Below are 24,147 nucleotides of genomic sequence, written 5' to 3'. Positions count from 1 at the left end.
CAAATAGAACTTCCACTTGATCATTCCACCCATTAAATCTAGTTCCTTGATACCACAAAAAAGAACCACTATAAATCTATAAATATTTTTGCACATATGTGTCTTTTTCCTTTCTTTACTCTATTGTTATTGTTTTTTTTTGGTGAGGCATTTGGGGTTAAGTGACTTGCCTAGGGTCACACAGCTAGTAAGTGTAAAGTGTCTGATTCTGGATTTGAACTCAGGTCCTCCTGAATCCAGGGCTGGTGCTCTATCCACCTAACTATCCCTCTTTACTCTTTTTAAGGTACAGACCTAGTTTTGATATTATCAAAGGATATATACACTTTAATAATTTTCAGGACATAGTTACAAATTATTTTCCAGAATGGGTAGATTAGTTAATAACTCTATCAACAATTCATGAATTACCTGTTTTTCCACAGCCCTGCTAACATTTGTCCTTTTCCTTTTTAATTTTTTTTTTTACTTTGCCAATTCTATTGATCTGAGGTGTAGGAAATGATACCTGTTGTTTTTAAATTTTTTTTTATTCTCTAATTATAAGTGATATTAAGATTTTTACATAACTAATGATAGCTTTGATTTCTTCTTCTGAAAACTGCCTATTCATATCCTATCATCATTTATCAATTAAAAATAGATCTTACGATATTGAATCACTTGCCTATATAGTTTAGAAATGGGGCCTTCTTCAGTGGAACTTGCTGCATTTTTTTTTCCATTTAACTGCTTCTCTTTTAATTTTAAATGTATTGCCTTTGTTTGTGCTGAAACTAATTTAATATAAATCAAAAATTTCCATTTTAACTTCTGTCATCCTTCTCATCCCTTGATCCCATAGATATGACAGATAATTTCTTTCTGGTTTCTCTGTGTTTCATATGTTGTCACCTAGTATGTCTAAATTGTGTACTATTTGGAGGCTATCTTAGTATATTGTGTGAGATGTTGGTTTATTCCTAGTTTCTGCCAAACTTTTCTCTGCTTCTTTGAATGGGTTTTGTTAAATAATGAGTTCTTGCCCCAATAATTGTTTGTTTGTTTGTTTTGGTGAGGCAATGAAGGTTAAGTGACTTGCCTAGGGTCACACAGCTAGTAAGTGTCAAGTGTCTGAGACCAGATTTGAACTCAGGTACTCCTGAATCCAGGGCCAGTGCTTTATCCACTGCACCACCTAGCTGCCCTAATAACTGGTATTTTTAATCTTATTGAATAGTAGGTCAGTGTGTTTGTTTGCTTTTGTACATAATAAATCTAATTTGTTCCACTAAATGAACTATTTCTTAACTCTCCACCAAATTATTTTTATTGTTATTTTTTTGTAGTATAGTTTGGGAACTGGTACAGCTAAGGCTCCTACATTGCACTTTTTTCATTATTGCCGCTGAGATTTTTGACCTTTTGGTCTCACAAATTTGGTTATTTTTCTAGCTCTATAAAAGTAAACCTTTAGCAGTATCAAAAAGTACTAAATAAAATAACAATTGATTGATTGATTAATTGATTGATTATTTAATTAGAGCACAGAGGGTCTCAATTCCTTATAAAAAAGACAAGAAATCCCATATCCTGGGTATGGACCCAGGATAAACCACAAGGGAAGGTAAAGAACAGGGTTTCTGACCCCTAGAGTCTCAGCCTTCCTGTGTCAGACTAGATTCTGTGCAACAAAGATAAAAAAATCAATACTCTTTAATTTGGCTAACTGATATCTCTCTGGGGATTTCCAGTAGGCTTACAACTTTTGGGGATGAATCAGTGAAGAAATTCTTGCTAGTGTTCTGTTTCAGTGGAAGAAGGGAAGGTACAGACTAACAAGAATTACACTGAAGCTAAGTGAATATATTAGGTGATCCATAATCTGTGAGACCACCTCTTTTATTTTGAAGCGAGTTTGAATCAAGGGAAATAGATTTTCTATATAAATTGATGAAAAGTGAAGTAAGCTGAACCAGGAGATCATTGAACAAAGGAACAGGAATATTTTAATGATCAACCGTGAAAGAGTGCTACTCTGATCAACACAAAAATCAAAGACAATTCTGATGGAATCATGATGAAAAATACTAGCTACTTCCAGAGAAAGAACAGGTATAAATTGATTACAATTAAATATACACACACATGTACATATACATATATATGCATACATGTTTGTGAACTTGTGTATGTATATATGTGTATGTAAATGTAGCTATATATGTAAACATAGTTTCTTGCTTTTCCTTTTGCAACATGACTAATATGGAAATATATTCTTCTTGATTTCACATATGTAGTTGATATCATATTGATTACCTTCTCAATGGATTGGAGAGGGGTTGGAAGGAGAAAGAATTGGGAACTCAAATTTTTGTAATGAATGTTAAATACACACACATACATACAAATATATGTATGCATGTGTATATATATATATCTTAATACTGGTTCTCATATTTATAAGTTTGTACCAGTATCTTCATATCTTAAATGAGAAAAATAATATATGTGTTACCTATTTTGGAAGTCAGTCTTGAGGAATTATTTAAAAGTCTATATATTTTTTCCTTCTCTCAAGCTATTAACTGTGGCTTGTAAGTAACCAACTTAAATGCCTTTTCTGGAAACATCTAAAGGGCTAACAACTTTGCATGCCATGATCACCACTTTAAATATTTAGAAATTATTTCTGCATAATAATGTTCTTAATGGAATTATATGAATGCATATGAGGCATCATTATCAAGTATGAGATGAATTTCACAAGCCACACATTAAAATCACTAAGTATATTCATCAGTATAAATAATGTATATTTATACGTCTTACTCAGCTGAGAGATGTGGCAATGATGGTAACACCAGTTTAAAATATGAGCTTATTTGTGAAATCTTATAGAAGAAGATGGTGGAAGATTAAAGCAGAATTGCCCCCATAAAACAGCAAAAGATTATAGATGGAAAAGTTTATTGGGAGAATTAATATGACCCAATTAATTCAGGTCATCTCAAGAACATTTAACATTGAAACTGCATAACCAATGTTAGAAATGGAAACAATGGGGAGCAGCTAGGTGACACAGTGGATAAAGTACTGGCCCTGGATTCAAGAGGACCTGAGTTCAAATGAAGCCTTAGACACTTGATACTTACTAGCTGTGTGACCCTGGGCAAGTCATTTAACCCTCATTGTCCCAGAAAAAGAAAAAAGAAAAGAAATGGAAAGAATCTGTCAACTTTTCGTTAACAAACTATGTTGGTCATCAATGACAATGGGGCAACATATTTGAACTCTACCATCTCCAATACACATAAAGCAATAGGCCTTTTATTATGCACATGTTAACTCACAGAAGTGACTTATGACCTGAAGAAAACACAAGAGGATAAAAATATGAGGAAGAACAGGCAGCAAAGTAAAGCACCCACCTGAGCCAATCATTGTACATAATGGCTTTCAGAATAAGAAAGGAGAAGGGAGGGAGGTCAGCAAAGATCATTACATTCAATTTGATTAGATTCCAAGCTTTCATTAATTACCTACTAAGTGTTAGGTGGTGGAAATAAAGTCAAAACAAAATAATTCCTGCACTCAATGAGTTCATATTTTACTAGGGCTAAATAATATTTACAAAGATGAACAAATACAAAATAAACAAAAATACAAAACAATTAAGAGAATGTCTGTGAAAAGGGAGGGCAGATTGGAGGAGGGGGCAGTAAAAAAGCAAAACAGTTTTGAGGAGGGATGGGATGAAATAAGATAGAAAATAGATTAAATATCAAGGGGTGGAAATAGGATGAGGGGGCAATACAGTTAGCAATATTAACTGTGAAAGAAATGATGAGGAGGATGTTATCAGAAGGACTTATGAAAAATGCCATCCATCTACAGAGAAAGAACTGATGGTATCTGAATACAGACTGAAGCATATTTTTATTAGTTCCTCTTTTTAAAGGTATTTTGTCTGTTTTCTTTCACAACCTGACTAATATTGAGATATTTTGCATGACTGCACATGTATAACTTATATTGAGTTGCTTGATTTCTTAGGGTGGGGAGGGAGGAAAATTTGGAACACAAAGTTTTAAAAAATCAATGTAAAAAATTTATTTTTTATATGTAATTTGGGAAAAATTCTAAATAAATAAATAAATAAATCCAAAAAGAGAGACAGAGAGAGAAAATGTGTTTGAGGTATGGATGGCAGGGAGGTACAATAAAGAGGAAGAATGATCTCTCTCAGTAATAGATGACTTTTATGTATTACTTTAAACTTGACAAAGAATTTTCTTCACAATAGCCCAGCAAAGTAAGTACCATACATTTTGCCATTATCAACAATCAATCATTAATCAATCATCATAACTGTTTCCCAATGTAAAGATTGGAGTGATACTACCTGCTGGAGAGTTACTTTAAGAAAGCTCCACCATGAGGAGAAGGCATCTGAGGGCAAACCATGTGGTCAGTTCCTTGGTGTCAGGAAGTGACATTTACTCTTGAGTACTGTCTATCAAAGCTATCAGCCAATTAGCTTGGAGCTGGGGGGCGGGGACAGGACATTTCCTGGTTCTACAGGAGGCTTGTGGGACGAAGAAGGGGTGAGGCTGGCTCTCTCACTTTTTTTTCGTCAGGACTCTCGTGGAGAGTGAAGCAAAAATGCAGGCTCCCTGAGATAGATAGATGTAGGCATCTAGGCCTCTTTCTCTCTCTTCACCAAATTCTTATTCTCCTTAATAAATGCTTAAAAGTCTAAACTCTTGCTAAAGCTTATAATTTATTGACAATCACTCGTTAGATATTTTAGACAGTATAACTAGAATTTTAGCCCCTTACACCTCCATCCTATTCCCTTCCCATTATATTTACTCTGTTTTCTATCTTCTTTCATCCTATCCCTCCTCAGAAGTGTTTTGCTTCTGACTGCCCCCTCCCCCTGCTCTGCCCGTCCTTCTTTCACCCTTCTCTAATTATCCGCTTACCTTTCTACTTTCCTGCACGTTTAGATAGATTACTCCACCTAATTAGCTGTGTATGTTATTCCCTCCTTGAGCCAACTCTGATGAGATTAAGGTCTTTGAGCTAATGTTGATATGTGTAAGGCTTCTTCACTTCCTCACTCCTCCCCTATCTCTCCCATCACTCCATAAGCCCTTTCTTACTTCTTTCATGTGAGATTTCACCCCATTCTAACACTCTCCTATCCCCTCCCCCAGTGTATTCCTTTTTTCCCTCAATTTTACCCCAAAGATGTCATCATGGGGTAGCTAGATGACACAGTGGACAAAATACCTGCCATGGATCCAGGAGGAACCAAGCCCAAATCTGGCCACAGATGCAAGAAACTCATGAACCCTGACAATCATCCCCCCACAGCCCTCCCCAAAAAAAGAGAAACAAAAAATAAATGCTTTACAGGTATCATCCTTTCATAATAAAGTCCCACCTGTGCCCTCTGTCTAAATTTATTCCTATCATCTGCTCTAATACTCAGAAGACTCTTATGATTTAGATATATCATCTTCCCATATAGGAATGTAAACAGTTTAAAATTTTAACATCTCTCATGATGTCTTTTGCCTGTCTATCTTTCTATGCTTCTCTAGGGTCTTGGATTTGAAAGTCAAATTTTCTATTCAGTTCAGGTCTTTTTCATCACAAATACCTGAAAGTCTTCTTTTTCATTGAAGTCCCATTTTTTCTCCTAAAAGAATATAATCAGTTTTGTTGGGATTTTTGCTTGTAATCTCAATTCTTATGCCCTCCAGAATATCATATTCCATGGCCTTCAATCCTTTAATGTACAAGCTGTGCTATCTTTACCATGGCTCCACAGTATTTGAATTGCTTCTTTCTGGCTGCTTGCAAAATTTTCTTAGTCTGGGAGCTCTGGAATTTGACTATGATATTCCTGGGAGTTTTCATTTTGGGATCTCTTTCAGGAGGTGATTGGTGGATTCTGTCAATTTCTATTTTACCTTCTCCTTCTAGAATGTCTGGGCAATTTTTCCTGACAATTTCCAGGAAGATGATGTCTAGCCTCTTTCCTTGATCATGGTTTTCAGGTAGTTGAAAAATTTTCAAATTATCACTCCTCAATATATTTTCCAGGTCAGCTCTTTTTCCAAGGAGATATTTCACATTGCCCTCTATTTTTTTTATCCATTTGTATTTATTTTATTGTATCTTGATTTTTAATAAAGTCATTAGATTCTATTTGCTCAATTTTGATTTTTAAGCAATTATTTTCTACAGAGAGCTTTTGTACCTCCTTTTCCACTTGGCCCATTTGGCTTTTCAAGCTGTTGACTTTTTTTCATGACATTCCTGCCTTAATCTCATTTCTCTTTCCATTTTTCCCTCTACTTCTCTTATTTTATTTTCAAAATCCTTTTTAAGCACCTCTAGGGCCTGAGACCAATTCATATTTTTCTTGGAAACTTTAAATGTAGGAACCCTGACCTTGCTATCCTCTTCTGAGGATACAGCTCGATTTTCCTTGTTACTAAAAAAATTTTCTATGGTCTGCATCTTTCTCTGTCTGCTCATCTTGCCTGTCTTTTACTTGACTTTTAACTCTTTCTTAAAGTGGGGCACTATTTTCAAGGCTCACTGTCCCAAGCTTCAGGGGGTCCAAGAGGTATGATTTAAGGAGGGAGCAGGTTCTTCACTCACCTGGCCTGTTCTCTGGTATGTAGATAGCCCCAGGTTAACTTGCTAATTAATAAGACAATAAAACTTTGTGTGCTGCAGTTGTTAGCTCCAATGAGTCTGTGCCCCATACCCACTTGGGCTATTGCCATTTGTAAGGGTGTAAAATTCTAGCTATGATGTCTAAAATCCAGTGAGTGGTCACCTTAAATTAGAAAACTTATAGCAACAATATTTGGGCATTAAGTATTTATTAATTTATATTAGAGGTTAGTAAAGAGAAACACATGGATAAAATATGAGATTTGCCTGCTCTCCTATCTTGCCTGTCTCTCCTGCCAAGCGCCTGTCTGGCCATGAAAAGGCTCCTCCCAGAAGCCTCCTGTGAAACAGGGAACAGGTCCATCCACACACACAGACACACAGCTCCAAGCTAAGTGGTTGGTAGCTCTGATTGACAGGACCCACAGGGCAGCAAACATCACTTCCTGATGCTGAGAAACCCCAGAAAAGGTCACTTCTGGATGCTAAAGTTACATGCTTTCTTTTTAGGCCAGAGCTCACAATGTCTCTCCCAGCATGGGGTGTCATTCTAATCCTCGCACACTCAAACCTACTTCCTGGTTCCCAACAGGGATAAACACCCAAGTTCTGCCTCAGTGCCAGCAAAGACCCCTGTAATCTCCCCCCTGTCAAACACACAGCCCTTTCACCAGACTGTGACTTTAGTTCCAGAGGATGCTAGTACTGCAGCTGGTTCAAAGGTTCTGGGGGGTCTCTTTCTCTGGCTCAGCCTGCTTGGGACTGGATCTGTGTCAGTGTGACTGTGAGTTTGGGCTACACTCCTGCTCTGGCACAGTGGCCCCCTCATGCTGATCTTTTAAGCCATCTTTGGTTGGAAAATTATCTCACCCCATGCTTTTATGGGTTCTGCTGCTCCAGGAATTGTCCTATGACATTATTTGGTGATTTTTTGGAGCAATCATGATGTGAGTTCCAAGAGCTTACTGCTTTTCCTCCACCTTCTTGGCTCCACTTCAGAAATTTAAACCTTGTATATTTGTTTTTAATATGTTACAGCCTACTAATGTTAACCACACCTTTATCTAATGGACTTTTTATGAACTATAATTTTAATTCTTTGTATATTTTGTTATTTCATTACATTCATACAGCATCAAAATATTAATATTAAAAGATCAATCTTCGTTTCAGAGAGAACTTGGGATCATTAGAAATACTATACATTTCTCCAAAAGCATTCCAGCTCAATGTAATATTCATATTCATTTCTGAACATAATTTATTGTCCATGATCAGTGTCAGCACAAAATATTTGTCCAAATGACAATTCAATGGGCTGCCCATCCAATAGAATATCATACTTTGGATGATAGACATTCTTTTTATTTATTTTTTCTTATGATTCATTATTTCTTTTATTTGTACAAAGAAGTGAATAATTATACCCTGGCTGAGGAAAAAACAAAACAAAATACAACAGTATTGGGTTTAAACAAGTTCTTTCCTCCTAAAGCATCTATTTTAAAGGGTTGGGACTACTAGTCTTAGTGCTAGCATTTTTGGATTTGTTGACCAGTGGACTTCACTAGGTGTCAGTCTTCAAATAAGATTTGACTGCCTTGAGATTGGACATGGTGACCTTGGGGTCAGACTTGATTGCCTTGGGATCAGACTTGAAATGTCCTCAGTGTCACAAATAAAATCCAAATGCATGCCTCCTAATCCAGTATTTTCCTTACTACATTAAGCTGCCTCACTGCTATCCAGAGCCTCATACATCCTAAATTTATTATGTAATTAGCTCACATGAGGTACTAGGCTGGAAATAAGTCAATTAATTGAGGATATTAATGACATATGCCCTGAGGGATTGCAACCTCTTATCTAAAGAGAAGTTGAATACCTAAATATGCATGCTCTGTAGGATCTACTTTCAAATTTCCTAGATGTGAACATTGAGAAAGTAAATTCTCAGAATCTATGCCCCCAACTATCTAGGGTTATCTACATCAAAATTTGAGTAATAAATTAATCATAAATGTTGAGAGGGGGGAATGTAGTTAGAAAAAGGAAAAAAAAGGCTTGTTTTATTTTAAAAGAGAAATCACTCTAAAATTTTAGTTTAAGAATTTAAGGGTCATTATTTTCATCTTTGGCATGCTTTTTTCCCCAACTTAAGTCCTTATCAGAAATTATTTTTCCATTTCTTTCTCAATATATTATATTTTATTTATTCATATGTATTTACATATACAAATACATGTATGTGTGTATGCATGTATGCATTATCTATGTATCTATGTGTGTGTGTGTGTGTGTGTCAAAAAGCTGGTTAGAGGAAAAAGAGTTTGATAGAGGACTTAGCCAAACAGGTTTATGAATTGGACAGTGATTGGCTGCAATTTATCTCCTGTTTCAAATCTTTGCCATAGAGATATTCTAGTTTTGTGGATTTTTGTTGGAAGACAGACAGACTGACAGATATACTCCACTACCACCAACACACATATGCTATGGGGCACTGTGAATGTCTTACAGCAACCTGTATCTGTATTTAAAAGAAGGCATTTGACTTCATGTCTTGGGCTTCATTCCAATGTATTTTCTTTCCTGGCTTGCAGCCAAAATACAGTATCACCAAGGAAACCTGGAAGCTGGTTGCCATGGACACTCCCTTGCTGTTAAGTTGCACTGCACCCTTTCACTTCTAAAGTCTCTTTCCCACTAGGCAAGTTCTCTTGGATGATCACACAGTTCTATCCATTGATATTCTCAAACCCCACCCACTCACATTTGGTTCTGTGAATGCATGGAATTGAGAGAAAATGGTCTTTCAAAAACATTAACTGTAAAAGGGCTCTGGGTTTTGTCCAAATGGGAATTAGAAATGCCACCTTTGAGGCTAGATGCTAGAGGCATAAAGTAGATCTGAGTGAATATCAAACAGAAATTTGAATAATTGCATAGGAGATAGCAGACATATCTGGCAAAATAGCAGGACTGAGCTAAAAGTATGTGATACAACTCCATTTTCTATAACCTTCATTTCTACTCATTTCAGGATCTAGATTGTCCTAGGATACACTAGTCTAATGATGAGTTACATTTAAGGATCTTTCTGGTATTGTAAATGTATTAATATTTATCATATGACAATATTTTATCAGAAATTAATAATATATTGCCATTTGTGGCAGTAATAAAGCAGAGGGACCATGGGACAGTGAGTTTTCAGCTCTAGTCCTAATTCTAGAACAATCTAGAATTTCTTCGATCCTCATTTCTATTTCACGTGATTGCTAAAGCCTCTTTCCAACTATAAAAGTTACATTCATCCTATTACAATCAAAACTATGTCATTCTCCCTATTAATTCTGAGAAACAATTTTTACTGACCACAAATACAAATAGGGAAAACATCTTCTGGGTCTTTTGTTCTCAATGGAAACTTCAAATGGACCATATAAGCAGATGAGATGTGCAGTGGAAATGAAGAAAGCTAAAGGGTACTTTGAGATAAAACTAAATGAAAAGGAAAAAAATGAAATGCAAAACCAGAGTGTAGAAAATAAACACCTTGAGAGAATAGAGGCCAAAAAGGAAGAGCTCTTGAAGAAATGCCTTGAAGCTCAAGCCAAAATTAAGAAAAGAAGGGTTTTTTTGTTTTGTTTTGTTTTGTTTTAATGATACCAAGGAGACATGATCCAAGCTGAAAAGATACATGCTTATCAAGAAAACACCAGTTTTGATCAGTAACCAAGAAGAGTATAAATGGGACTGAAATATAAAAGTGGTATTGTTATTGTTCAGTTGTTCAATTGTGATCAATGTGACCCTATGGACCATAGCACACCAGGGCATTTTATCCACCAATATTTCCCAAAGTCTATACAAGCTAATGTTTTTTGCTTCCATGACATTATACATTTCATCCTCTGCCATCCCCATTTCCTTTTGCCTTCAATATTTCCCAACTTCAGCATCATTTCCAATGAGTCTTGTCTTCTCATTATATGGTCAAAATACTTCCCCAAATATTAAAAAGTAGGCTAAGAAGAGGATGTAAAGTAGAAGTCATATGAACCAACCAGAAGAATTTTAACTCCAGGGCCCAAAGGCCTTGAAGAAAGGACCAAAAACTGAATGAATAATTTGAAGAGATTGCTGAAGGCTTAAACTTGAATCAAGAGAACTGAGCAATGTGAGAACTTGGCTAGTAAAAAAAAAAATAGCACCATTGGAAAAAAAGCAGTGACTTATAAATGTCTTCCCATTTTATTATTAAGTGGTGCCAATAAAAAAGTGAATACATTATATATCAGGAACCATATTAGAGTGACCCAATCTCATTAGAAAGATAAGCTTGCCCCTTTAAGTGTCATATTTTATTTCCATTGTTATTAATTCCAAAGAAAAGCCTCCTGCAGTGTATTTATATATACTCTGCCTTATTAAACAGAGTATACTAGGCATGACAACTTTTACCTGATGACTCATGATTATCACTGAAATTGTCACCATCAGTAATTGACTTGGGGCTACAGTAGGGCCCACAGGCATTATTGCCATATGAAAGACTTTGTCCTCTCACTGAATGTCCTCAACATACTGCACTATTATAATTGCTGATTCTTCTATCCCCTCACTTGCTGTCTTCTATCATTTGTCAATATGTCAGCATCCAGCACCTTTTTCTAATCTACTGTCTGCTATAAACTAGGAACAACTGAATGTTGCCAGGGGAAACTATATATCCAAACTTCTTAAATCAGTAATCTTTTTTTTTTTTTTTTTTAGTGAGGCAATTGGGGTTAAGTGACTTGCCCAGGGTCACACAGCTAGTAAGTGTTAAGTGTCTGAGACCAGATTTGAACTCAGGTACTCCTGACTCCAGGGCCGGTGTTCTATCCACTGCGCCACCTAGCTGCCCCTAGTAATCTTAATTATAGGAAATACTTCCAAGTTAATATGCTTTGGTTTGAAGGGGATTTCATGCCTGTGTAATAAATGCATGGGTTTTGTGACACCTATTTTTCTAATCATCCACTTTTATTTTTTTCTTTTGCTTACTTCTAGGCTAACCACTGTGTCCTAAATAGTTAAGCATTCCAGAATTTAGATTCTCAGTGGTATTGCTTTCATAGATAAGAAAAATTTGTCCAATAAATAACAATGTGGAAGATAATGATCATTTGTATTTATCTAGTGGTGTAAAGTTTACAAAGTACATTTTTCATGTGATAACAAGTGAGGTAGTGTGATTTACCCCTCTGTGCCTTAATCTGCTTATTAATCTGTTTATATCTCTATCTCTATCTATCTATCTATCTATCTATCTATCTATCTATCTATCTATCTATCTATCTATCTATCTATCTATCTATCTATCTATTACAATGTATTCCAAGTCCTCTGCTATTTTAATGTGGTAACTGTTAAATCTTCTGTAATCCTGACTGTAGCTCCATGATATTTGAATTGTTCTCTCTTTGGCTGCTTGCAATATTTTCTCCTTGATATCAGAACTCTGGTTTTTGACTATAATACTCCTGGGAGTTTTTGTTTTAGGATATCTTTCAGGAGGTGTTTGATGAATTCTTTCAATTTCTATTTTGCCCTCTGGATCTAAAATATTGAGGCAGTTTTCCTTGATCATTTCTTGAAATATGATTTTTGTTGTTCTGTCTGACTGTGACTCCATTTGGAATTTTCTTGGCAAAGATAATGGAGTGACATTTTCTTCTCCAGATCATTTCACAGATGAGGAAGTGAGGCAAACAGGATTAAGTGAGTTACACGGCTAGTAAGTGTTTGAGGCTGGAATAGAACTCAGGTCCTGACTCCAAGGCAAGCACTTTATTCACTGTACCATGTAGCTGCCCTTGAAATATGATATCTAGGTTCTCTCTCTCTCTCTTTCTGTCTCTCTCTCTCTCTCTCTCTCTCTGCTTTCAGGCAGTCAAATGTTTCTTAAATTATCTCTCCTCAATCTATTTTCCACATGAGTATTTTATTTTTTCCAATTAGATATTTCACACTTTCTTCTATTTTTTTCATTCTTTTGACTGTGTATTACTGTTTCTTAAGGTATCATGGAGTCATTCATTAGCTTCTACTTTCCCAATTCTAATATTTAAATAGTTACTTTCTTCAATGAACTTTTGTACCTCTTTTTACATTTGGATAATTCTATTTTTAAGTTCTTTTTTTCAGTGGATTTTTGTACCTCCTTTTCCATTTGTCCTATTCTACTTTTAAGGAAATTATTTTCTTCAGTGAACTTTTGTGCCTGTTTTACCAGTAGACCAATTCTGCTTTATAAGGTTTTCTTTATAGATTTTTGTGTGTGTTTTTTTACCAAGCTATTAATTATCTTTTCATAATTTTCTTGCATCTCTCTCATTTATTTTTTCAATTTTTCCTCTAGCACTTATCTCTTTCTTTTTTTTTTTTAATTTCTTTTATTTTTTTTGCGGGGCAATGGGGGTTAAGTGACTTGCCCAAGGTCACCCAGCTAATAAGTGTCAAGTGTCTGAGGCTGGATTTGAACTCAGGAACTCCTGAATCCAGGGCTGGTGCTCTGTCCACTGCGCCATCTAGCTGCCCCCACTTATCTCTTTCTTAAACTCTTCCAGGAATTCTTGCTGAGCATTGATCCAATTAGCATTTTTCTTTTGGAAACATTGCTTGTAGCTTATTTCACATTGTTGTCTTTCCTCTTAGTTTATGTCTTGGTCTTCCCTGCCACCATAGAAAATTTTTATGATCAAGTTGTTTTGTTTTGTTTTCTCATTTTCCCAGGTTATTATTATTATGTTTTTACTTTCAGCTGTATGTTAAAGTTGGAGACTACTCATCTGGAAATCAGGTAGCACTATCCTAAGCTTCAGGCTTTTTTGTGGTAATGTTTTCAGAGCTAGTTTTGTTGAATATGCACGTTTTGAATGCTTCCCTCATGGTGTGATCTGGGGTGTGGTCACTGGTCTTCTGCTCTGCACTCTGCTATTTACCCAGGAAGGACCTCCTACTCCCCTGCAGCTGAAAGTAGTAGCACTCCTCTTGGCCCTGGAATTGTGGCCAGGGTCTCTGCTCCCTTGTGGCCAATCCTAAGACCTCCTTTCCACACTTGAACTGTGACCTAGAACTGTTCATAGGCAATAGAGCTGCCAATTAGCACCAGTTGCACCCAATGCCAGCAAAGAATTTCCTATAATTTCTTTTTATAGTTTATAGTTGTCTGACCCCTTTATCACCTGTGGGTTGAGAGTACCTGAAGCTGCTGCTGCTGCTGTTGTCCTGATTTCTTCCAATGCCCACCCCTACTACTCCTGCCATGTTCTGGGCCTGCACCCAACCTGGTGTTACAGATCTTTTCTGTTGATCTCTCATATTGTATTGGGCTACAAAAATGTTTCCCCCTGGTCTTTTGATGACTCAACTGTTCCAAGATTTGATTTGAGGGTTATTTTAAATTTATTTGAAGGGGAATGTAGGGAGGGTTCCATTAGGTCCCTAACCTGTACTCCCTTATCTTGACTTCCTTTTCACATCTTTTAGTGTCTTTAAAACTGAATTTCTTAACACTTCCATTTCTCTAGTTTTCATTAAAGATCTTTCTCTACATTTTTATAAATATCAAGCTGTTCCTACCCAAGGGAGGCACCATTATTTTACATTATTCACAGGGAATTTAAGGCTTTATATTTACATGACAGTTTATTTTCTGTCCAAAACTATTCAAATCCTATTCAGAAGCTGGGTTTCTTCATACACATTAGCAGTTTTTTTTTAAATTAAAACAAATCTATTATTCAATTGCCTTTCTCTATATCCACCCACAAAAGAAACCATATCTTAAATCCTTCAACAGTTAACACACATCTTTTCCTTTACATAAAAATACTTTATTCTGTTGTCACTAAACCTCCTTATCATAAGGAGACATTATTATTATAAAGTGAATTTTCAGAATGATATTATTTTCTCAGAATGTCTTGTGGGGATGATGAAGGAAATTAAATGTGAGTTCTCTCATCATTCCTCCATTTTATCTTAAAGCACTTCTTTCTGCACAATCAACATATCTTTCTTCCTTTATGTCACTAAGTAAAAGGTATATTCTCTTTTCTTAGTCAAATATCTCTACCTGTATTTGTGATGCATTGCTCTTCCTTAACTTTATTTTTTCAAATTCCACTCCTCTCTGGACTTCTCAAGCTCTTCTTAGTTATCAGATACTTCTTTCTACCTTTGCACACTCAGCAATATCCCCTATCTTGAGAAAAATCTCCACGTGATCCTATTGACTCATCTAGCTTGCAATACTACTTCTCCCCTTCCTTAAACTAACAACTTCTTAGGAAATGTCTGTCTGTCTCTACCACCTTAATTTCCAGACATAATCCTGAATATTCCAGTTTCTAACCCAATAACTTTATCGAAAATGCTCTTGAACAGAATGATGTGAAATTATAATTCCTAGGCTTGGCCCTAAAAAAGAGAGATAGAAGGTATCTCCCTCCCTTATTTTACTTTGTTATTTTAAAACAAACAAACAAACAAACAAAAAACCCTAGTAATCTTAGAGGTCAATGGTCAACTAATCATCTTTTCACAGTTTTCATTCCCTTTGGTCTCTTGGCAATACTTAATTCCCCTTTGATTGGAATAGGGTTTTGATTTGCACCAGAATATTGATAAAAAAAATTAACTTCTTATCCTAGTGGTCCTGGCTACCAGATATATGCCCACTTGAAAAAAATATCTACATTTCTTCTTGACTATCAAGGTCCTATGGCTGTTTGATTTTGACTACACAATTGTGTAGAGATGGCATAGTATCCTGTTTCAGTCCTCATATTGTCTTCCACACATAATAGGATCATAAGATTTAGAACTGGAATAGACTTTCCAAATTCTTAAGTTCAACTACCATCATTTTATAGTTGCAAAAATTGAGGCCCCACAGAGATTTTAAATGACTTTTTCAAATTCATGAAGAAGAAAAGGCATTAAAATTCTTGTTATCTGAATTAAAACCCATAGATTCTTCCATTATGCAGTAGTGTTTCTAAGGCCAGCAACCATCTAGGATTCTCTAGTATGATACCATACATCAGAATGTCGCTTGAAATCACTGAAACATTGTGGAACAATTCTGCTTTGGTCAATACTAGAGGCTAACTACATCTGTCCAAAGAATAATTCAGATTTCGTGACATCATCTTTTGCAAAGAGCTTTAATGCTACTTATTGATTAGCTCCATGATTGCCCCATTAACCTTAAGCCAAGAAGGTAAATACTTTTGGGAAAAATCCACTCTATTTTGGGGGGGCAGGGGGTGCAGGGCAATGAGGGTTAAGTGACTTGCCCAGGGGTCACACAGCTAGTAAGTGTCAAGTGTCTGAGACTGGATTTGAATTCAGATCTTCCTGAATCCAGGGCTGGTGCTTTATCCACTGAACCTCCTAGCTGTCCCTCAAATCCAATCTATTTTCAATCAATCTAGCCACAAATATTTATTAGGATTGTATTTGTGTCAGGTACTGTGCAAAGCTCTAGGGATAGAAAGACAAAAAATGAAGTTATCTCTCCTCTTGAGAAGGTTACATCTATTTTCTGTGCTTGAGTTAAAAGTTTTGAAAGAGTGCCTTCCAGATAAACTAAAGATAGAGTTTACTTGAGGAGCCCTCATCTTTTTATATGAATTATCATCATCAGGGACTCTTAACCTAGGGATTGTAAACTAGTTTTATTTTTTAAAATTTTGGTAACTATTTGAATATATTTGTTTTCCTTTGTCATACCATGTATTCTATTTTGTGCCCTTTATCTGAGGATTGTAAACTTCACCAGACTGCCAAAAGCATCACACACACGCACACACACACACACACACAAACATGTGCACAGGCACATGTACACATGCATGCACACACACAAACAGATAAGAACTTCTGATCAATTATAACTGAAACAGAAAATTAAGTAAGTAGAACAGCAAGCAAGCACACTGGGCCGTGCCAAAATGAATGGGTCATACAAAGGAGGGAGTGGGGAACATGTACCATGATCTTAAAACAGTTTACCTTGTTGATATATCAGACAAATTATCATTGGTAGTGTGTGACACTGCCTGACAGCTAATCCTACTCAGATTGAAATCACTACTTTCACACATCTTTGACCTCATTCTAGCCCCCTTTGACATGAGAGTTGTTAAGAAACTGTAATTTCTAACAAAAATTACCTCTAGTTTTCTCCCTGTCTTGGATTATATATTGGCCCACACTTCTTTTTCCTACACATGGTTTTCTCCTAAGGGTAATTTCCCTGGATCCCAGAACCTATAGATCCTACATGGCTCTGACAAGAATAAAAGATAGCATTGTTTAGGTTCCAAATCTCATATCTTCATATCTGTGTGGTGACTCCCAAACCTCCTGGATGAGCTGGAAATAAATGTGTGGCCCCATGAGACTAGCAATTTCAAGCTGGCAATCCAATGGTGCTTCTCCATCCTCCCTCACTCTCGAAACTTTAGTATAAAGTAAAAAGTGGAAGCTATTTCTCATTCACTCATTAAGGAGCAGTTGAACTGCTACAGATTACTGAGGCCATTGTGAAAAAAAAACAACTGCTATAATTCAGAAATATATTGCCATGAAAAGGGGCTGGTCAGAGCCAGTTGGTGTTGAGCCAGCAAGGCTGATAGAACTGGATAGTCTTTCTTTGCAGGGGAATCTAATCCAGAGTGCCAAGTCTGGAACAGAGTGTGAAAACTCAAAAGCTTTATCCAGCAGGGCAGATGATGAAAAGAATGGCCAAGAACTTCTACATTGCAATATATCCACCTCCAAGAGAAGCCCTGGAAAAGAAGGTGGAGGAAGGGGGAATAAAGGAGCTATGGAATATAAGAAATTAAAATAGGTGCCATCCCCCCAAAAAGAGAAAAAATCTATAGGCCTCTTCTAAAGAAAGATCAAGCCAAAGTGATGCTTAAAGACCATGTGGCATTCTACCAGAGATCTTCATGCCTCTTCAGACATCTTTGAAAAGACTATATACAGAATGGAACCTGGAAGTTAATTACCTAATGAAAACTCTTCTGAATATGCTTAAATGAGATTCTTTCCAAAATTTACAACCACAGACCTGAGAACTAAGAGGGTAGCCAGAGTAATTTGAATAGATCGAGTAAACATTTGAAATAAGATGAAATTTCTAAAAAATTGAGCCAGTTTCTTGAATGAGAGAAAATTTTTATCTTTAATCCCCAAGACAGTTTAGTTTTATGCAAAAATATAGAAGAAATTGAAGGCTTTTTTAGATAAATAGGTAGTCATTTAATAATTAGTTTCAACACCTTTATGAAGCTAGGGAAACTGAAGGGCTAGTAAGATCAGAATTGTAAAGCTACGGGAGAGGTGAAAGGGCATCTAGTCACACACATTTTTTTTTTTTGGTGAGGCAATTGGGGTTAAGTGACTTGCCAGGGTCACACAGCCAGTAAATGTTAAGTGTCTGAGGCCGGATTTGAACTCAGGTCCTCCTGACTCCAGGGCTGGTGCTCTATCCACTGCGCTATCTAGCTACCCCTAGTCACACACATTTTACAGATGAGGAAACTTCAACCCAGAGAAATTAAATGAGTTGTATAAGGTCACATAATATACATCAAATTTAGAATTTGAATCCAGGACCTCCAATTCTAAAGCCATTATTCTTTCCCCTATATCAGTTCTATTTTAAATTGGGGAAAAAGTTCACTCTATTTCTGACATGCCAAACCAAGCTAATAGATTTAGAGCAAACTGGGAAATGCAAAGAACCTGAGTCTCATAAAAAAGCATCACACCCCTCTAAATTAGTTCCTGCCCTTCCAAGAAATACATAGCAAGGTCTATATTGAGGCAATATTTGTTTCAAGTTCATGTCCTTTACCATGTTCTGATTGTTCATGATATATATATATATATATATATATATATATATATATGTATGTATGTATGTATGTATATACTTGTCTTTGATCTCTGACCTAATTGTCCTATCTTTAATTCTACCTGTCCTGTCTGTCTCTTGATTTCTATCTTGGTTTCCTGGATTCCTGACCTCCTATCTAGTCTGATCTTCAATAATTGTACTGCTTACCCTTTATATTTCCCAAATTTCTCATCTGCTTCAACTTTACCTGGAGTAAATGTTGGACCCTCATTAATGATTAGGTATGCTTGTCTTATAATCCAAGTGGTTACTCTGTTTCCCTGATGTACATGACTCCTCTGTGATATTCAGTTTCCTTTAGATTATTACCTATTTCTATTTTATCACACCTGGACCCATTGAACTAGTTTTCTAAATGGGTTCCTTCCTGCTTTTAGTCACTTCTAAATGTTACAAAATGTGAGTTTTCTAAACCCCATTTTCATGTAACTCTTCTGCTCACAAACTTTCAGGAACTCCCCATTGCCTACAGAATAGAGCACCCAATCATTTTAATATTCTTTGCAGTTCTCTGCTCTATAATTTTGTGCATTGTTCTCATCTGGAAATTCATTCTCATTTTTTACAACCCTATTATATACTTCCTTCAAGATTCAACTAAAAAAAAGGAGTCAACTCAAATGCCATATGAATTCAATACAATACTAGAAATATTTGAATGGGAAAGTTACCATGTGTGATGCCTTTTCCAAACGTCTTCCTCTTTTAAATCATTAATTTGCTGATTATGGACAGCCTTGAAATACTTCTCGAGTTGTTGCAGTATTCCATCATGTAATTCCTAACTGTTTCTGTATTTTTGATGTCTTGTCTTCCAAATAGAAAGCTTTTTTTGTGAGGCAATTGGGGTTAATTGACTTGCCCAAGGTCACACAGCTAGTAAGTGTTAAGTGTCTGAGGCCAGATTTGAACTCAGGTACTCCTGAATCCAGGGCCAGTGCTCTATCCACTGTGCCACCTAGCTGCCCCTAGAAAGTTCTTTTTAAGGGGAGAGACAATAACTTACATTTATTTATATATACCACAGAGCCTGGCAAAGGACATTGCATATAATTCTTTATTGGTTGATAATTGCCTCAGGTTTTCTGAGTTTCCTTGTGGCTGAACAGAATTGATTGTTTTTATCTTAAAAGTATTTTGTTATTTTCCAGTTACATGTAATGATAGTTTTCAACATTTGTTTCCATAAGATTTTTAGTTCCAAATTTTTCTTCCTCCCTCCTTTCCCTCCCCCCTCCCCAAGACAGAAAGCAATCTGATATAGGTTATAGATGTACAGTTACATTAAACATATTGATGAAATGAAAGGACTATTTTGAAATGAGACATTCTTTCAAGTTGTGATCCAATTGGACACACATATTAGAAAATAAAGATTTTTAAAAGTGCTGTTTGCTTTGTGAGTCACTCATCTTTATATGTAAAACATGATTGTAACCTGAACAACCAAGAGAGATCTTAATGACAGAGATGAGCAGATGTTTTAAGTGTTTAGAAGTGTTTTAAATATCTATGCCATCCACAGAATAGACAGTCCATGATCACTTGTGCTTGAACTATGTCACTGAGCTAATACCAAGATATATGATTTATTTGTTATAACATTGAATAATATGAGTTGGAGAGGATTCTCAGAGATAATCTAGTCCAACCTATATCTAAACAGAAATCCCCTCTGTGACTTCACTAATATGTGGTCATCCACTCTCCACTTGAAGGCATTCTTGACAGAGGACTCAATTCCTCCTGAGGGACTTCATTCCAGTTTTGGACAACTATCATTCTTAGAAGTTTTTCCCTACAACTTCCTTTATATGGTTATATTTCCATATTTCAGATTTAGAATGAGAAATAGACCCTGAAAAATTGATCCTAATCTTTCTGCTTGGCTCTTGATTTCATACTGACAAATAGTAACAAATGCAGAGATACAGATAAGAAATCTCCCACAGTTAGAAGGGGTAGATATCTGGAACAACTCATCTTTAATGCTGAAACATTGATCTAAATGAAAATGTAGTCTATAAGTCACAAATTTCAATCTATATGGGCTATCAAATAATATAACCTGGTGTATTAAAACATAAGGTAGGGGCAGCTAGGTGGCGCAGTGGATAGAGCACTGGCCCTGGAGTCAGGAGTACCTGAGTTCAAATCCGGCCTCAGACACTTAACACTTACTAGCTGTGTGACCCTGGGCAAATCACTTAACCCCAATTGCCTCACTAAAAAACAAAAAACAAAAAACATAAGGTAACGATATTTATTTCTCACATTTGGCCATGGTAAAGCAACAAGAATAATTCCTAGATTATTTTAAAGTCTAATTGCTATCCTAAATTCATGCCAAGGGGATACTTTATAGAGGCATAGATAACATGACTACAAAATTAATTTCAAGAAACAAAAGGTCTAGAACCTGAAAAGGAAAAAGACATTTTTTAAAAGGTAAGACTTAAAAAGGAGAATAGTACTTTTAGACATCAATTTTTTTTGTAAATCACTAATCAACAAAACTAGTTTATACAGGGTAATAATTGGAAAATAATACAGTACAACAGAATAGATATGCCCAAATAAGAAATAATTTAATTCAGTAGCCAAGTGTTGATGAAACTTCAGAAAATAAACAACTTGAAAATAAGTCCGTATCCTAAAGAACTGCTAGGAAAACTGGGAAGGGGTTTGGCAATAAACAGATTTAGACCAACATTTTTCAAAATATTTTAAAGTAAATTCCAAATCAACAAACAATTTAAATATGCATGGCCACAGCATTTTTAAAAATTGTAGGAAAATAGTCATGTCTTTCATAGCTATGACAAAGAAGAGGTAAAGATATAATCAACAAATGAAAAATAGAGAAAAAAATTATTCACATGGCATTAAAAATAAAATGAACAAAAGTAATGAAGCTTTGTGAAACTGTCAAACAAAAACATTATTTTATCAAATATCTCTATTAAAAGTCTCATATTTAAGATATAAAAAATACCAAAAATATCAAGATCCATTGCCCACAAAATTAGTTGTCTAAAAATATGGACCAAAATCTCCCCAAAAAATGAATTATAAGTTATTGATCATGTGACAGACTGCAATTCAATAATGAAAATGAAAATTAGAACAACTCTGGAATTTCATCACATGCCTAAGAAATTGAAAAAGATAAAAATAATTTAATAGTGAATGTGAGGAAGTATAGGAACTCCAACATATTGTTGGTGTATCTGAATTAATACAGGCACTCTTAAAATCAGTTTGAAATCATGTAAGAAAAGTGAATAAACAATTCATATCTTTGACAAAGAGATCTTTCTCTGAAGCATATATAGCAAAAAGGTCAAAGACAGAATGAAATCTCCATATTACAAAATATAGAGGGCTATACTTTTCTGGTAACAAAGACCTAGAAACAAATGAATGTCCATTGATAAGGGATTGACTAAATAAATTATTGGTTATAAATTAAAAGGAATAATTTATGTAGTGAAATAAAATGGAGCCATAAATAATTTGAAGAAATATGGGAAGATTTGACTCTTGGAGCTCCCCACATGATCATGCCAAAACCCTCCAAATAATGCCACAATTCCTGAAGCAGCAGAACCCACAAAAAGAATGGAGTGATATCATTTTCCACTAAAAGATGACTTACAAGGTTGGCAGGAAAGGACTGTTGTACTGGGGTGAGAGTGAAGCACAGCCCTGTGGCTGCACATGCAAATTCAGCCTCAGGCTGGCTGCACTAGAGAAAGAGACACCCAAAGGCTCTGAATTGGCTGCAGTGGAAGCTTCTTCTGGAAATAAGCTCCTGGTCTGATGGGAGGGATGAGTGTTTGGCTAGGGGTAGATTATAGGGGTCTCTGCTGGTTCTGAGGTGGAACTCTCTTGTTCCCATGCTAGGAACCAGGAAGCAGTCTTAAGTGACAGTGGTCCAGGTTGGAGAGGGGAGTAGGCTCACCAGAGCTAGCAACCACAGTGAAACAGAATTTTGTTTCCAGGTTAAAGAGAAAGTAGGCCTGAAGTTATTTACAAACCATAGAACAGGCCAGGCAAGTGGAGAACCTGCCTCTCCTTAAATCATACCACCTTGGACCCCATGAAGCTTGGGACAGTTTGTCCTGGAAGCAATGCCACAATATTAGAAGGAGTTAAAAGTCAAGAAATAGGCTGGCAAAATGAGAAGACAGAAAAAAAATATGGAACATTGAAAGTTTCTTTGGTGACAAGGAAGGTCAAGTTGCACCCTCAGAAGAGGATAGCAAGGTCAGGGCTCCTACATCCAAAGCATCCAAGAAAAATATGAATTGGTCTCAGGCCATAGAGGTACTAAAAAAGGATTTTGAAAATAAAGCAAGAGAGGTATTAGAAAAATGGAAAGAGAAATGAGAGTAAGGCAGGAAAGTCATGAAAAAAGTCAACAGCTTGAAAAGACAAATTGGCCAATTGGAGAAGGAGGTACAAAAACTCTCTGAAGAAAATCATTGCTTAAGAATTATGATTGAAGAAATGGAAGCTAATGACTTTATGAGAAATCAAGACACAACGAAAGAAATCCAAATGAATGAAAAAATAGAGGGCAATGTGAAATATCTACTTGGAAAAACAGCTGACTTGGAAAATAGATCCAGAAGAGATAATTTGAAAAGTATTGGACTACATGAAAACCATGAAAAGAGATTGTCAGGGAAAATTGCCCTGATATTCTAGAAACAGAAGGTAAAATAGAAATTGAAAGAATCCATCAATCACCTCCTGAAAGAGATCCCAAAATGAAAACTTCCAGGGAATATTATAACCAAATTCCAGAGATCCCAGGTCAAGGAGAAAATATTGCAAGCAGCCAGAAAGAAACTATGGAGCCATAGTCAGGATAACACAAGATCTAGCAGCTTCTATATTAAAGGATTAGAGGGCATGAAATATAAAATTCTGGAGGGTAAAGGTATTGGGATTACAACAAAGAATCATCTACCCAGAAAAACAGTATGATCTTTCAGGGGAAAAATGGGTCTTCAATGAATAAGAGGAGGGGCAGTTAGGTGGCAACATGGATAGAGCACCGGCCCTGGATTCAGGAGGACCTGAGTTCAAATGCGGCCTCAGACACTTAACACTTACTAGCTATGTGACCCTGGGCAAGTCACTTAACCCCAAATGCCTCACCAAAAAAAAAAAAAAAAAAGAAAAAGAGGACTTTTAGGCATTTGTGATGAAAAGACCTGAACTTAATAGAAAATTTGACTTTCAAATGCAAGATCCTAGAAAATTATAAAAACATAAATAGGAAAAATAAAACGAGGGATATTAAAAGGTTAAACTGTTTACATTCCTATGTGGGAAGATGATACATCTAACTCATAAGAACTTTCTCAGTATTAGGGCAGCTCAAAAGAACAAATTTAGACAGAGGGCACAGGTGGAAATAGATTATGAAGGGATGATATCTTTAAAGCATTTATTTTTAATTTTTT

Source organism: Dromiciops gliroides, chromosome 2, assembly GCF_019393635.1.
Source record: "Dromiciops gliroides isolate mDroGli1 chromosome 2, mDroGli1.pri, whole genome shotgun sequence".
Taxonomy (NCBI): Eukaryota; Metazoa; Chordata; class Mammalia; order Microbiotheria; family Microbiotheriidae; genus Dromiciops; species Dromiciops gliroides.
Note: the sequence above shows the minus strand (reverse complement) of the source record.